This window comes from Meriones unguiculatus, chromosome 5 (genome assembly GCF_030254825.1).
Source record: "Meriones unguiculatus strain TT.TT164.6M chromosome 5, Bangor_MerUng_6.1, whole genome shotgun sequence".
NCBI lineage: Eukaryota > Metazoa > Chordata > Mammalia > Rodentia > Muridae > Meriones > Meriones unguiculatus.
The window spans coordinates 124,071,993-124,079,959 of record NC_083353.1 but is presented as its reverse complement, the minus strand read 5'-3'; the positions used below and the strand labels follow the sequence as shown (position 1 = coordinate 124,079,959).

Below are 7,967 nucleotides of genomic sequence, written 5' to 3'. Positions count from 1 at the left end.
ATATACCACACCTTCTGTATCCATTCCTCCCTTGAGGGATATCTGGGTTGTTTACAGACTGTGGCTATTACAAATAAAGCTGCTATGAACATAGTTGAGCAAATGTTCTTATTGAATGGTGGGGCATCTTTTAGGTATATACCCAGGAATGGTATAGCTGGATCTTGAGGTAGCACTATTTCTAATTTACTGAGAAAACACCAGATTGGTTTACAAAGTGGTTGTACAAGTTCACATTCCCACCACCAATGGAAGATGGATTTCCTTTCTCCACAAACTCTCCTGCATTTGTCATCCCTGAGTTATTTTTGTTGTTGTTGTTAATTACACTTTATTCATTTTGTATCCCCCCATAAGCCCCTCCCTCCTCCCCTCCCAATCCCACCCTCCCTCCCCTTTCTGCATGCATGCCACTCCCCAAGTCCACTGATAGGGGAGGTTCTCCTCTCAGTTCTGATCTTAGTCTATCAGTTCACATCAAAAGTGGCTGCATTGTCCTCTACTGTGGCCCGGTAAGGCTGCTCCCCCCTCAGGGGGAGGTGATCAAAGAGCAGGCCAATCAGATTATGTCAGAGGCAGTCCCTCTTCCCATTACTATGTAACCCACTTAGACACTGAACTGCCATGGGCTACATCTGTGCAGGGGTTCTAGGTTATCTCCATGAATAGTCCTTGGTTGGAGTATGAGTCTCTGGGAAGTTCCCTGTGTTCAAATGTTCTTGTGGAGACCCTGTGCTCTCCAGCTCTTACTATTTCCCACTTCTTACATAAAATTCCATTCACTCTGCCCGACAGTTGGCCATCAGGCTCAGCATCTGCTTTGATAGTCTGTAGGGCAGAGGCTTTCAGAGGCCCTCTGAGGTAGGTTCCTAGTTTGTTTCTTGTTTTCTTCTTCTGGCTTTCAGAAGCCCTCTGTAGAAGGTTCCTAGGTTGTTTCCTGTTTTCTTCTTCTTCTGATGTCCATCCTCTTTGCCTTTCAGGATGGGGATTGACTGTTTTAGTTAGGGTCCTCTCTCTTGCTTTTGGGAAAGAATCTTCACACCAACCCTTTATCTGACAGAGGACTCATATCCAGTATATATAAAGAACTAAAGAAGCTGAAAAGCAGCAAACCAAGTAACCCACTTAAAAAATGGGGAACAGAGCTAAACAGAGAATTCTCTGTAGAGGAATATCGAATGGCAGAGAAGCACTTAAAGAAATGCTCAACCTCATTAGCCATTAGGGAAATGCAAATAAAACAACCCTGAGATTTCACCTTACACCCATGAAAATGGCCAAGATGAAAAACTCAAGTGACAACACATGCTGGAGAGGTTGTAGAGAAAGGGGAACCCTTCTCCACTGCTGGTGGAAATGTAAACTTGTACAACTACTCTGGAAATCAATCTGGCGCTTTCTCAGACAACTAGGAATAGCGCTTCCCCAAGATCCAGCCATGCCACTCCTGGGCATATATCCAAAAGAGGCTCAAGTACACAAAAAGTACATTTGCTCAACCATGTTTGTAGCAGCTTTATTTGTAATAGCCAGAAGCTGGAAACAACCCAGATGCCCCTCAACTGAAGAATGGATGCAGAAATTGTGGTACATGTATACAATGGAATATTACTCAGCAATGAAAAATAAGGAAATCATGAAATTTGCAGGTAAATGGTGGGACATGGAAAGGATCATCCTGAGTGAGGTGTCCCAGAAGCAAAAAGACACACATGGTATATACTCACTCATATAGACATACAACATAGGACAAACCCACTAAAACCTGTGCATTTAAAGAAACTAAGCAAGAGAGAGGATCCCTGAGTGTTTTTTTTTTTTTTTATCTTAGCCATTCTGGTTTTTTATTTTGATTTGACTTGAGAATCTTTGCATGCATCCCTGACTGGCCTATAACATGAGATCCTGCTGCCTCAGTCTCATAAGTACCAGGACACACACATCCATCATCACATCTCCCCACATTCCACGACTGAAACTTCTATGTTTGCTAAAAGTAGCAATTGGACAGTAACTAAAAGTAAAGGGATTCCACCTTGTTCTCATAAGATTTGATTCATGGTATTTGTGTTGTCTTTTCCCTGATATCATTAAAGAAGAGAATACGATGTTTGTATTCACTTAAAAAGAACGTGTTTTCAAGGAAACTGTGAAACATTGCTTTCCATTTAAACAGCACCTAACGCTAACCCATGAGATCGAGTAGCGTGGTGATGGCAGGTGATCCAGAGAATCTGAGTTAAGGAAGTTGAAAGAGAGTTTTGAGGTCATTGAGAAACTAGATAGGTCCACTTAAATGTAGCAAAAATGTTAACATTTAATAAAATATACCTGTGCAGCTCTTCTTTATTCCAACAAGATGCCAAAAGGAAAGAAGGCCAAGGGGAAGGAGGTGGCCACTGACCCCGTCATTGTGAAGAAAAAGGAGGCCAAAAAGGTTGTCAATCCTTTGTTTGGGAAAAGGCCCAAGACTTTTGTAACTGGGCAGGATATCCAGCCCAAAAGAGATCTCAGGTGCTTTATCAAAGGCTCCACTACATTGACTACATTAGGCTGCAGTGGCAAAGAGCCATCCTCTAGAAGTGGCTCAAAGTACCTCCTGCCATTAACCAGTTCACCCAGGCCCTGAGCTTGCAAACAGCTACCCAGCTGCTTAAGGTTGCCCACAAGTACAGGCCAGCGACAAAGCAGGCTCAGAAGCAGAGGCTACTGGCCTGTGCTGTGAAGACAGCTGCTGGGAAAGGGGAAGTCCCAACTAAGAGACCACCTGTCCATCTAGCAGTGGTCAGTACAGTCACCACCTTGGTGAATAACAAGAAGGCTCAACAGGTGGTGATTGCCCAAGATGTGGACCCCATTGAACTGGGGGTTTTCCTACTTGCCCTGTGTGGAAAGGTAGGATGCCCTACTGCCTCGTCAAGGGAGAGGCCAGGTTGGGGTGGCTGGTCCACAGGAAGACCTGCTCCACGGTTGCCTTCACACAGGTTAACTCAGAAGACAAGGTGTTCTGGCCAAGCTGCTGGAGGCTATAAGGACCAACTACAAAGATAGGTATGAGGAGATCCGCCACCACTTGGCAGGCAACGTCCTGGGTCCTAAATCTGTGGCTCTCATTGCCAGGCAGGAAAAGGTAAAGGCTACAGAACTCGCCATTAAACTGGGCTAAATATACACTGTTAAGTTTTCTGTACATAAATATAATCACAAAGAAAAACAAACGTATACTGATTGATTATATCGTTTATGTATTATAATTGAAATCCAAAAAAAAAAAAAAATGTCTATGCTAGGGGAAAAAAATGATCCCATAGTCTTTGTACTTCATTGTTTTAAATGTTTTAGTGATTCACAAAATCTCACTGGCTCTGTAGGCAAAGCTCTCCATCCTGGCACTGGGTGAGCCTCTACAAACGCTTGATGTAAAGTAAACATTGTGTTGGAAAAAATTAGTTGGAGAGGAGCAAGAGAGTGAGAATGTGACTGCAAAATAAATAGACTGATTTTTTTTAATTTATTACAATTTATTCAGTTTGTATCCCAGTTATAGCCCCCTCCCTCATCCCGTCCTAATCCCTTCCTCCCTCCCTCTTCTCCTCCCATGCCCCTTCCCCAGTCCACTGATAGGGGAGGACCTCCTCCCCTTTCATCTGACCAAAGCTTATCAATTCTCCTCAGGACTGAGTTTCATCCTTTTTAACTTCTAATTCTTCCAGTTTGTTTTGTATCTTGAAGATTTTCCCATTTCCCTTCTATGACCCACTCCCCCCAATATGCTCTATTTATACCCAAAACATTCAAAAAGAGTTTGGGTTTGTTCTGCTTTTTAGGCTAATTCATCTCCCTGCAGCCTGGTTCCTGTTTTACCAATTCCCAGGAAACTCTCCTCTCTATTGCTTAATTCATAGGTGGTCAGTTCTGAGCATTTAATGCTGCTGATCATCTTCCCGTGTTTCTGCTTATAAACTGTTGCTCAGGGTTCATTTGCTTATCTTGTCTCTTTCCATGTTTACATCTCAGCTATTCCAATGCTCCTGAAGATCATGCTTTCTCTACATTTCTGAACCTTTTCCTGATTCAGAACATTCTCCTGAAACGCTGCCCTTCCTGTCATCCTTCTGAATCTAAGGCTTGGATCTCATAATTAGCACAATTCATTAACCTTTTACCTAAGGAACCATCAAGATGACCAGATGCTTCAGTGACTGAAACTTCTGTGGACAAAAGCACATGTGGAATTACCAGAACACAGTAAGATTCCCAACACATGGGGCGAGGGTGGCAACCTACCCATAATTCCAGCCTTGAAGGCAGAAGCAAAAGATCCCAGACCAAGCTTGCCAGCCACATTGGTGTGCAATGGATCTGAGAGACAGTACCTCAAAGAGTAAGCTGAAAGAAGGATACCAAATAATTCCTGGCATCAGTTAATCCACCCAGAGACTCCACATGTGCACACAAATGCACACACACATGTATGTGTGTTTTTGTGCACAGAAAATTTACACATGCATACAAGGGCACACTACATTCACATATGTGAAAATGGAAGTGGGGAGGAAAAATAAACGAGAGATAATTATCCAAGATGCCTTCACATAGGGATTCCACATCCACAGGGACATTCTAGTTAGCTGTGTCTACAAGAACAATGCTTTTTCCATAGCAGCCATAGTCCACCATGTTAAAAAAAAAAATTGAAATCCACAGCTTACTCCACCAGCTTTAAGCATCCTGCTTCATACCTGAAGCGAAACACAATACAAGGAGATTAGAAAACAAAAGAGGACGCTTCCTTTAAGTGAATATAAAAGAGATGATTTGATCACTCACAAACATTCGGAGTTAATGGTTTCAAGACTTCAAATAATGGCTAATTTTTCCTGGCAAATGGAATTGAACTATTAAATTATCACACAGGTTTTAGGCATTTGTAATGAAAGGGAAAGGAAGCTGTCTATTTATGTTCCCCCTTCAAGGCCGTGTTATATTTGAATGTTTCCTGCCAAATAGCTACACCTGCTGCTTAGGACAAAGCCCGCACCATAACTTGATTTTTGTAAATAGCAGCTGCAGTGGCACCAGTGTGTGTAGGACCTAATGGGCACATCACCTCCTTCTTCAACTGCTTCACCCTTGCATCGTTTAAAAGAGAAAAGGCTTGCGTTGTTGTGTGCTAGCTTAAATCTGTTTTTGTTACTGCTTGAAATTATTTCTGTTGTCATTTCGGTGATTGTCAGCCAACTGACGGTAAGGTTTGTTTGGGGAATTCGGGGTGAGTTTGCTAAGTGAAGCTGTCAACCTTCTCAAATACGCAGTCAACTCTATCATTTACAGAGTTAGAAGAATGTAGTCATCCCTTCAGCAAGGTTTGCCAAAGAATAAAAGGAGCACAGTTCAGAAATTTCTAAAAGAGAAACCATTTCTGATCTGCCTAATTTTAGGCAAGTTTTAAATACCATATCATCTCAGGAGCAAGACTGAAAGCAATTCTGTGATGTTTGACAGGGGATGAATCCAATATAGAAAATTAAAAAGGATTGGTTGGGGAAAATATGAACCATGTGTAAAATTTGTTCTAGATTTTATAAAGCCACTGATAGATTTGGGACCAGAGATTAGTAGTGTATTTCACACACCCTGTCTTCTTTACTGCTTGATGAGGAGGCCTGGGAATTACGTGGTGGGTGTGGAGAAAGACTCTGACCCTTCAGAAATGATGAAAAGCCATTTAATTGAGCATTTAGTATTCTCTGGTGAACTCCACATTCTTTTATGGCTTGTGTTTAGATTTAAACTCATTGTAAGAATTATTCTTGTGTACCTGTGCTTTTCTGTTTCAAAAAGAATTGTAAGTCTATTTCTTCTTTAAAAGATTTATTTGATGTGCACATGTCTGTCTGTGTGTGAGCATGTGAGTGCAGTTACTTGTGAAGGCCAGAAGAGGGCATCAGATGCCCTGGATCTGGAGATGTATGGAGTTCTGAGCCACCCACACAGGTTCTCTGGTGAGTATTGAGTACTCACAACCTCGGAACCACCTCTAAATCCCCAGTATAATGCTGTACCTAAAAAACGGATCGTAAATGCTAATATCTCTCTATTGATAATATCTCTTATTTTTATTTAACCCCTTAAACTGACTCTTCAAAGTGAGAAAGAGTGAGGGTATATATACTGTGGGAAAGCCTGACATGTGGGATTTTTGTCATTACATCATGCATGAAATAACTTACTACAGTCCTCCTGACAGGAATACATGGGGAGGAACCACTCAGTGAGAATTTACTATTTGTGCCTCATAGCTCTGTGCCGGCTCACCAATGCACAATATTTTTGAATGCCTATGCTGAGGGAAGAAGGAATATTTGGATCCATTGCTGTAAAAGTCTTTTTTTTTTTTTTTTTTTACTTATTTTAGTTATGTATTTATTCCCCTTACATCCTTATCATATGCCCCTCCTTTTTCTCCTTTTGGTCCCACCGTCCCTCCCTCTTCCCCCATCCTGCCTCTTCTATTCTTCAGAAAAGGGGAGCCCTCACACCACGCCAGCTCACTAAGTTAGATCAAGACCGAGCTTGTCCTCTTCCTCTGTGACCTGGCAAAGCAACCCCATCAGGAGGAAGTAACCAAAAAGCAGGCGACAGAGTTCATGTCAGAGACAGGCCACACTCCCTACTAGAGAACCCACATAAAGCCTGAGCTGCCCAACTGCTACCCATGTGTAGCGGGCCTAGATCTAGTCTCTGCATCGTTCTTGGTTAGTGCTTCAGTCTCCAAAAGCTCCCCTGCACCCTGGTTAGTCAGCCCTGTCGGTCTTTGTGGAGATAGAAGGACCTCCCGCTTTTCCACAAGACTCCCTATACTTTGCCCAATGTTTGGTTTTCCCCGCCTAATGTTGGAGTCTCAGCATCTGTTCTGATCCATGGCTGGGGGAAGCCTCTCAGAGGACTGCTGTGCTAGGCTCCCATCTCTGAGCACAGCAGAGTATCACAGCGTTTGAGGTTGGTCCTCTCCCGTGGGGCGGTTCTCAGGTTGGGCCAGGCATGAGTTGGATATTCCCTCAATCTCTCCTCTATCTTTATCCCTGCAGATCTTACAGGCAAGATGAATTTTGGGTTGAAGTTTTCGTGGGTAGGTTGATCTTCTCCTCCCTCCACCAGTTTAGGGTGTCCCCTGCAGTCTCCATGACTCCTGCTGCTAGGAGTCTCAGCTAGACTCACTCCCTCTCCTCCCAGAAGCCTGCCCTGTCTCAGGTCTCCAGCTTGTCACAGAGACAGTCTTTTTACATTTACTTCCAATTAATTGATTTTCACTCTGGGTCCTAAATCTCTAGAAACGTCACTGTGCTGTGCTTTGCATTTGCCCATGCACATTTAGCTTTATAAGTCTCTTCCTTAAAACAAAATGTTACACTGCATTTTAGGACTCTATTGGTATAATAAAATACTTTGACTTACAAGTTAACATGTTCTTACTTGAAAAATTACCATGTATTCATGAGCTCCTAAAAGTACTATGAGGTTCAGGCTCCATACCCCATGTGCAGAATGGATTACATGGGTCTTACACACTTGATAAGGTCTTTACAACAGATTATTGCTTTTTTGCCAAAGATTCGTACTATGCTCCTGTGTGTTTGCATACACCCTCCTCACCAGGTCCATGGCCTGCAGTACTTTCTTCTGCTCAGTAGCTTGACTCCCACTCTATTCTACAGAAGCTTTTTTAGTTTAAAGGACTCTCCACTGTCTATTTTTGCTTTTGTTAGTAGATTTTTTTGTGTCAAATCCAAAAGAATATTTTCCCAGACCAATAATAAGATATTAATACTCTTATTTAGTAATTTCATAATTTGGAGTCTTAACTGGAAATCTTTACTTCCACTTGAGTTTGTTTTTTTTTTTTTTTAACATAGCCTGAGAGAAGGTGAGCATTTACAATTCTGTCTTTGAATGTTGAATGTCCA

General features: G+C 42.3%; 1 pseudogene; it reads left to right on the top strand.

The window, feature by feature from the left end:
- Positions 1 to 2,359: 2,359 nt before the first annotated feature.
- On the top strand, positions 2,360 to 3,166 carry LOC110541019 (large ribosomal subunit protein eL8-like; annotated as a pseudogene).
- The last annotated feature ends 4,801 nt before the right edge of the window (positions 3,167 to 7,967 follow it).